This window comes from Cricetulus griseus, chromosome 7 (assembly GCF_003668045.3).
Source record: "Cricetulus griseus strain 17A/GY chromosome 7, alternate assembly CriGri-PICRH-1.0, whole genome shotgun sequence".
NCBI lineage: Eukaryota > Metazoa > Chordata > Mammalia > Rodentia > Cricetidae > Cricetulus > Cricetulus griseus.
This window is the reverse complement of record NC_048600.1, coordinates 16,892,644-16,902,205: the sequence shown is the minus strand read 5'-3', so window position 1 is coordinate 16,902,205 and position 9,562 is coordinate 16,892,644. Positions and strand designations below refer to the sequence as shown.

The window sequence follows — 9,562 nt, the reverse complement described above, 5'->3', positions numbered from 1 at the left end:
AGACTAGTTAGGTTCCAGAATACTTCATTTATAAATGCATTCATCTTCAAAGGTTATGGTGGTTTGAATGAGAATGGCCCCTACAGGTTCATATGCTTGAATACTGGTCTTTAGTTAGTTTGGGAAGGATTGGGAGATGTAGCATTGTTTGAGGAAGTGAAGCAAAGGTGGCAGGCTCTGAGGTTTCAAAGATTTACTTTTACCAGTGTGCCTCTTTTCTTCTGTCTCCTACTTGTAGATCAAGAAGTAAACTCTAAGTTATTGCTGCTGCCTTGCCTTTACATTATCATCATGGACACTAATCCTCTGAAATTATGAGCCTCAGACTAAACTCTTTTTTTTATATAAATTGCATTAGTCATTGTGTTTTATCACATAATAAAGTGTAAGGAAGACAATCTCTGTTAATAGTTTACTTTCTCCAAAATCATTTCCAGATCTATTTTCATATGACCTCTTTGTGATTCCTGCAGAACTTTCTTTTCTCTATGTTCTGTATATGTAGCTTTCATTTCATCGAGGCTTATATCATAGCTGGCTACACATATGCTTGTTTCCCTAAAGGCTCTGATATCTCCTTGGAAAAACTTCATGCTTCAGCATCAGTTTTGTATTTCCAGAATGAGCAACAGGCTACCAAGTTTTGTTATATAAATATAAATAATTGCATATACCATCTGAACAATTCACCATTTCAGAGAGCCATGTAGAGTATGAAAACAACTCTGTGTATCTTTACTACTGTCACTGAGACCAGATATCTTGCACATGGATACTCGAACATCTGATAAGCAGAGATGATTTTGTTTTCCTGATGACAAACAGAAATAAAGTGAAATACAATTCTCTGGAAACCAACAGAATATCCAGACACTTGCAGTAGTACTGCTATTTACTAGAGATCTTCCTACTCTGTAACTTAGTAATCATCAGGGTTCAAACAAGTTAAATTCAGTTTCAACATTTTTCAGAGTGACTATTATACACCAGAATCATGAGGCCTCAAGTGACATTCAGAACTCCATAGGTGTAGGGATTATTTAATTTTATAGCCAAAGAAACTGAGACTGGGAATGACTGAGATGTCATTTTCAACTGGCAAATGTAAAAATAAATCCTAGGGTTGGGAAAATGGCTCAGTGGTGAAGAGCATGTACTGCTCACCCAGAGGACACAGGTTTGGTTTCCAGGACCCATGTAGGGTGGTTAACAACAGCCTGGAACTTCTGAACTCTTTAAGCAGATGCACTCACATGTGCACATACCCATCATACACACACATGTGCATGTCATTAAAAATAACCATTGTTAAATGATAAATCCCATTTAGTTTCAGCTGAGATTTCATCTTCCCTGCATCAGCATGACTATTTCCCTTCATATGAGAAATCCATGTAGCTGAGATTTATATTTTGTATATTACATACAAGAGTGTGTTTTGACTGATAATTCCTTAAGATGATTTTATCAACATAATTGTAAACATGCCAAAATCTATGACTGGCTGATTGGTTATATGGGAAACGGTGCATAGAATATATCTTACTGGGTAACTATGGCGCTGCCACCTCCGCGCCCTGCAGGCCTTGGGACTGTCACCACCTGGGCTGTGAGGGTACTTTGTCCAGGTCCCCGGAAGTAGCCGGCCCAGACTCTCAGACACCCTCATCCTCCCCACTGCACCACCGCTGCTGGCATGCAAGGCGAGGATGCCAGATAATGCAAAAGGAAAGTTAAAGGGGGGAACATTGATGTCCATCCATCAGAAAAAGTGCTCATTGTTCAGTATGAAGTGGAAGCTACCATTCTTGGAGAAATGGGAGATCCCATGTTGGGAGAACGAAAGGAATGCCAAAAAATCATTCACCTGATCAAAATCCCAACACAATTCTTCACAGACTTTGAAAGAACAATTCTCAACTTTATATGGAGGAACAAAAGACCCAGGATAGCCAAAACAACCCTGTACAATAAAGGAGTTTCTGGAGGCATTACCATCCCTGACTTCAAGCTCTATTACAGATCTGTACTCCTGAAAACAGCTTGGTATTGGCACAAAAATACACAGGTAGACCAATGGAATAGAGTTGAAAACCCTGATATTAACACACACACCTATGGACACCTCATTTTTGACAAACAATCCAAATTTATACAATGGAACCAAGAGAACATCTTCAACAAATGGTGTTGGCATAACTGGTTGCAGACATGTAGAAGACTACAGACAGACCCAAGCCTATTGCCTTGCACAAAACTTAAGTCAAAATGCAACAAAGATCTCAGCATAAATCCAGCTACACTGAACCTATTAGAAGACAATGTGGGAAATACCCTTGAATTAATTGGTACAGGAGACCACTTCTTGAACATCATACCAGTAAAACAGACACTGAGAACAACAATTGATAAATGGGACCTCCTGAAACTGAGAAGCTTCTGTAAGGCAAAGGACACAGTAAGCAAGGCAAAACAGCAGCCCACAGACTGGGAAAAGATATTCATCAACCCCACATCTTAAAGAGGGGTGATCTCCAAAATATACAAAGAATTCAAGAAGCTAGTGTCCAAAACACTAAGCAATCCAATTAAAAAGTGGGCTACAGAACTAAGTAGACAATTCTCAATAGAGGAATCTAAAATGGCTGAAAGGCACATAAGAAAGTATTCAACATCCTTAGCCATCAGGGAAATGCAAATCAAAATAACTCTGAGATACTTTCTTACTCCTGTCAGAATGGCAAAAATCAAAAACATCAATTGACAGTTCATGCCAAAGAGGATGTGGAGAAAGGGGAACACTTCTCCACTGCTCCACTGCTGGTGGGAATGCCAACTTGTACAGCCACTTTGGAAATCAGTATGGTGATTCCTCAAGAAAACGGGAATCAGTCTACCACATGATCCAGCAATTCCACTCTTAGGCATATACCTAAAAGAAGCACATTCATGCAACAAGGACATCTGTTCAACAATGTTCATAGTGGCACTATTTGTAATAGCCAGAAACTGGAAGCAGCCCAGATGCAACTCAACTGAAGAATGGATAGAGAAAATATGATACATTTACACAATGGAGTACTACTCAGCAGAAAAAAAAAACAAAAAAAAAAAACAATGGAATCTTGAAATTTGCAGGAAAATGGATGGAAGTAGAAGAAATCATTCTGAGCGAGGTAACCCAATCACAAAAAGACAAAAATGATATGTACTCACTCATATGTGGATTTTAGACATAGAGTAAAGAATTACCAACCTACAATCCATACTGCCAGAGAAGCTAGTAAACAAGTAGGACACTAAGAGAGACATACATGGTCTCCTGGAGAAGTGGAAAGGGTCAAAATCCCCTGAGAAAATTGGGAGCATGGAAAGAGGGGCAAGGGAGCTCGGAGAATGAGAAGGGGAGAAGAGGAGGGATGCAGAGGACATGAGGGACCAGAAAGGTTGAGTCTGGGGAAGAATAGAAGATAACAAGAATGGAGATACTATCATACAGGGAGACCTTTTAGGTTTACAGAGAAATCAGGCACTAAGGAAATGTCTGGAGATCTCCAAAGTTGACACCAGCTAACAATCTAAGCAACAGAGGAGAGGCTACCTTAAATGCCCTCCCTGGATAATGAGATTGATGACTGACTTATATACCACCTGATATCCCTCATCCAGCAGCTGGTGGAAGTAGAAGCAGACACCCACAACTAATCACCGAACTGAACTGGAACCCAGATGCAGAGAAGGACTAGTGAAGAGCCAAGAGGTCCAGACCAGGCTGGTGAAACCCGCAGCAACAGCTGACCTGAACATCAGGGAACTCTTGCTCCCCAGACTGATAGCTGGAATACCAGCATGGGACTGATCCAGACCCCAGGAACATGGGTTTCAGTGAGGAAACCTCAGAAATCTACAGGAGCTCCTATAGTAGTTCAGTACTTATCCCTAGCACAGGTTTGTACTTTGGGAGCCCATTCCATATAGAGGAATACTCCCTGAGCGAAGACACACAGGGGTGGGCCTAGGACCTATCCCATAGGATGCAATAGACCCTGATGACACCCTATCGAAGGCCTCACCATCCAGGGCTAGCAGAACCGATATGTGATAGGTAGGAATTTAGTTGTTGGGGGCTGGTAGGGGAGGACGGAAAGGAAAAGGGAATTGGGATTGTTATGAAAAACAACGTTGTTTCTAATTCAAATAAAAAATATGAGAAAAAAGAAAAATATGATTAAATATAATAATATGCAAAACAATAAGTAATAAAATATCTACTATGTCCATATGTGGTATTTCTAATTTCATTACCCACAGTAAACTGGTCATAAACCGATACATATTAAGAAAACAGGATAAACCCAAGATGGTAAAAGAGAAAATAAATGCCTCAGAGCACCTCAAAAAAGGAGCTGATTAGGTGGATCCCTGGACAAATGCACTTGCTACATGAGTACAGAGACCAGAATTCAAATTCCAGCACCAACATAAAACTGGAAGTATATTGAAACACGCTTGTAACCTCAACGCTGGCAGATCTGAACAGGAAGATCCAGAAGGTCTGCTGTCTTGTCAGCCCAGTTAAGCCTGAGAGCTTCAAATCCCCTGAAAGACCCCATCTCATGGGAAAAGGCTGAGTGGTGTAGAGTCAGATACATGATGTCTTCCTCTCACATGCATGAGCACATCTTTACATACATGTTTATACCACACACTCACACATACAAAATAAAAAAAAAATCATTTGTCTGGTCTGAAGAGTCTCAATACTAACACAGATATAACCTCTCTGTGGTTGAAGAATGTAAACTCATTCATCCCTCAAAGCTAAATATGATAGAACAGTTGTTGTACGATAGTACTGAACTACCTTGATTCATTGTCAGGAAAAGAAAAAAAAAGAAAAGAAAAATCAAGCAAGCCTAAAGATCCACCTCCTTTTGAAGGGATGGAGATTGATGAAGTGGCCAACTTTAATGACATGGACGAGTACATTGAGCTATTGTATGAAGATATTCCAGACAAGGTTCAAGGATCTGCCTTGATCCTACAGCTGGCTCAAAATCCTGATAACTTGGAAGAAATACTATTAAATGAAACTGCCCTTGGTGAGCTAGCAAGAGTCCTGAGAGAAGACTGGAAACAAAGGGTTGAGTTAGCTACAAACATTTATATCTTCTTTTGCTTTTCTAGCTTTTCTCATTTTCATGGACTTATCACTCACTATAAAATTGGAGCACTGTGTATGAATATCATTGACCATGAGATAAAAAGACATGAGCTTTAGCAAGAAGAACTCTCAGAGAAGAAGAAAGCTGTTGATGAAGACCTCGAAAATCAGACATTGAGAAAGGATTATGATAAAACCTTTAAAAAGTACCAGGGACTTGTGGTAAAACAGGAACAGCTATTGAGAGTTGCTCTCTATTTACTTCTGAATCTTGCTAAGGACACATGCACAGAAATGAAGATGAGGAACAAGAACATAGTCCACAGGTGGGTGAAGGCTCTTGATCTGGACAATTTTGAGCTGCTCATTCTAGTTGTGTCATTCTTAAAGAAACTCAGTATTTTTATGGAGAATAAAAATGACATGGTGGAGATGAATATTGTTGATTGTTGAAAATCTGGTAAAAATGATACCCTGTGGGCATGAAGATCTCCTGAATATCACCCTCTGCCTTTTATTAAACCTCTCATTTGACACAGGCCTGAGGAAGAAGATGGTACAAGTTGGGCTTCTTCCAAAGCTCACTGCACTTGTAATGAAACTACAAACAATGTGTGTGCTTTACCATATAAGCAAGGATGACTGCTTTAAATCAATGTTTGCATATACTGACTTCATACCACAGTTAATGAAGATGCTCTTCGAATGTTCAAGTGAACGAATTGACTTGGAGCTGATTTCTTTCTGCATTAATCTTGCTGCTAACAAGAGAAATGTCCAGCTCATTTGTGAAGGAAACAAGTTGAAGATGCTCATGTAAAGACCTCTGAAGCTCAAGGACCCACTGCTGATAGTTTTTTATGGACCCACTAAAAATTTGTTCATAGATTATATTGGGTACCTTGCAGCCCAGATATCCAGTGATGAAGAGGAAGAGTTTGTAATTGAGTGTTTGGGGGCTCTCGCAAATCTGACCATCCCAGACCTATACTGGGAGCTGGTTCTGAAGGACTACAAGCTGGTTCCGTTCCTCAAAGATAAGCTGAAGCCAGGTGCTGCAGAGGATGACCTTGTCTTAGAAGTGGTTATAATGATTTGACCTGTATATATGGATGACACTTGTGCCACACTGCTAGGTAAATCTGGGGTAATCCCAGCATTCATTGAACTACTGAATGCTCAGCAAGAAGATGATGAATTTGTGTGTCAGATAATTTATGTCGTCTCCCAGATGGTTTTCCATCAGGCCACAAGAGATGTAATAAGGAAACACAAGCTCCAGCATTATCTCATAGACCTGATACATGATAAAAATAATGAAATCTGGAAAGTCAGTGATAACACATTAGATATTATCTCAGAATATGATGAAGAATGGGCAAAGAAAATTCAGAGTGAGAAGTTTCACTGGCATAACTCTCAGTGGTTGGAGATGGTAGAGAGTCATCAAATGGATGAGAGTGAACAGTATTTGTATGGTGATATCAAATTGAGCCATATATCCATGAAGGGGACATTCTTGAAAGGCCTGACCTTTTCTACAACTCAGATGGATTGATTGCCTCAGAAAGAGCCATAAGTCCAGATTTCTTCAATGAGTTTCACCTCCAGAATGGAGATGTGGTTGGGCAGCACTCATTTCCTGGCAGCCTCAGAATGGATGGCTTTGGTCAACCTACGGGAATCCTTGGACATCGTGCCACCGCATATGGATTTGGCCCTGATGAACCTTACTACTAGAACTTTGTGTTTCGATAAAGTCACCAATTTCCATGTGTATGCTCAGCTTAAGAGAAATCTGTGTGGTGTGGGTTAACCTTGAAACTTGACTTAATAATGCTTGTTGGTACTCCTGTGGGGCTGTTTCTTCTTTCCCCATGTTGTTAGCTGCAGGAAAACTCTGACCCTCACATCCTCTCTTAAATACAACTAATGCTCCAGTGTTCACTCACCCAGATACATCTCGAGAAGAATAACATCTCCCATGAGACTGTTTTGAAACTACTAGCCTGGAAAAACAGATACTTCATTATGTATATTAAGTGACTAATTTCTATTAAAAAGTGTCATTCATGCAAAGGAAAAAAAGAATATATTTTACTGGAAACTAAGAACAAATTAACCATTAGCAGGTCTACTCATGTTATTCTTAAAATTTTATGAATATGAGCGCATGTGTACCATGTGTATATTGGTACCCACATGGCAGACAGTTGTAGAACGTTAACTAGGTTCTAGTAACCAAACCCTCATCTTCTCTAAGAGCAATACCACTGAGCCATTTCTTCATCTGCTCTATTCATGTTATATAACTCAATATATATAATAGGAATCAAGAAATGTTCTGTAACAATCTTAGTAACACATATCAGGTATGTATGACCTTGAATGTTTTCCTGTGCATTTTGATACAAGTCTGAATTGTAAGCCACTTGGCCAGAGTTCCAACCTATGAGTTTTTATGAGTAAGACTAAAAGTCACCATAAGAAGCCAGAAAATTTGTTTAAAAGCTAAAGATAAAAGACATTATAAAGCAAACTAGACTGTGGCAAAGAAAAGTAACAAATGTCGAGCTTTGTAGTGCCAAATCCATTAATTAATACAGAATTTAAAATCCTTTCAAGAATATATGCTAAAAAACCAGAGCTACCACTGATGTTGCTAGTAAATACAGATCAAATGGGCTACATTTAAAATATGGTGGCTTCAGATAAGACTAATTAGGAAGTGACAAAAGCAGTCAATGAAATAGAAACAAATCTCATTCCTAAATATGGGTAAAAATGTAATCAATTGAAAACACTTCCTCCTTTCCAATAATATATGGAACTTTTTGCATCTTGGAAGTTTTTTGTTGGTATACTGTTTGGATATTGATGATGATGGTGGTGGTGGTGGTGGTGGTGGTGGTGGTGGTGGTGGTGGTGATAGTGATGACAGTAATGATGCTGATGCTGATGATTGTGATGGTGATAATGACAATGATGATTGTGATAGTGATGATGATAATGATGATGGTGGTGATGTTGCTCCTGCTAATGATGATGGTGTGGAAGAGGAGGAGGATGGTAATAGTAACGTGAAAGCAGAAATCTTATCATAGGTGACTAGAAGTGTTGTTAAAATAAGTTGGAAGATAAGTGATAGGAGAGCTGGTAAAAGAACAACAGGAAGATATGCATAGAGGACCTTAGTCAAGGGGACAAACAGATCAACAGGTCCACAATACAGAATAATGAGTCAATAGCTTGTCTTTGCATCTTATTTTTTTTCCAAGAAAGGTTATTTTACTTGTCTGTTTGGTTTTCAGCTTCCTGGTTACCTTTCATTCCTAATCTATGCTACTGCATAAGAAATTATCCCATCATACTGAGGTTCCGAAGTTGTTACATTCATTTGTTCAGAGTTCTGCAGTGCTCAATGAGGATAGAGCCTCTATTTCATTAGCTAAGGCATGGGCAATTCTACTATTCACATGATTTTCCATAATTAGCCAACAAATCAGTTCAGAGCACAGTTGGGTTTGTTGACTGAGCCTCAGTTTTCATACAGCCTTCTTGTCACAGGTCTGGGTTTGGTTGCCCATGTGTGTACATATGCATGTATGTGTTTGTATGCTGTATGCATATGTACATGTAGGGAAGTTTTGTGTCTCTGTATACCTACGGAGGTCAGAGGAGGGAGGATGTGGGTGTCTGCTTCCCTACGTTCCATGATACTCCATCAAGATGTGGTCTCTATCTAAAATGCAAACAAGGATGACAGCCAATCAGCTGCTAGGATCCTCCTGTCTTTTCACCTCTCTAAGCACAGGGGTTCCAGGAATGCACACACCCAGGTTTTTACTTATGTGTGGAGATTTGAACATAGGTACTTGTGCAGCAAGTACCCTTACCCACTGAGCCATCTTCTCAGTGCTTACCATAACATTCTAGTCTGGTTTCTTCACCTTTGTAACTGGATGGAAATTTGGGTACAAGAAATGATAATTAAGTAAACTAGAACAAAGTAAGAAACAAAATAAGAAGTGGGTTATATACTGTAAATATTAAACAAATGTTTGGTGATAATGGTATGTATGGAGGTCTGTTTTCAGCACTTCCACCACTTCTTTTCCTTCAAGTGAATTCTCTCCCTGAGGCCCTCTCATTCTGGGGTTTCATACTGCTATTGTAGGGAGGCTCACCACAGTTATTTTGGAGTACTCTCTCTATAAAAATAATTTTATGATTTTTATAGGTATTAAAGAGGTATCCAAAATATAAATGCTAATTGTAGGTGAGAAAAAATACTTGAGAAAGACTCTGACTGTGGAATTTAGTGTCTCCTGGCCACTTGAAATTTCTATGAAGAAAACTCTTGCCAACAGTAATTAGTAATCTTTCCCAATTTCCCAG

General features: G+C 39.3%; 1 pseudogene; it reads left to right on the top strand.

The window, feature by feature from the left end:
• The first annotated feature begins 1,696 nt into the window (after nucleotides 1-1,696).
• LOC100762107 lies at nucleotides 1,697-6,904 on the top strand (annotated as a pseudogene).
• Nucleotides 6,905-9,562: the final 2,658 nt, after the last annotated feature.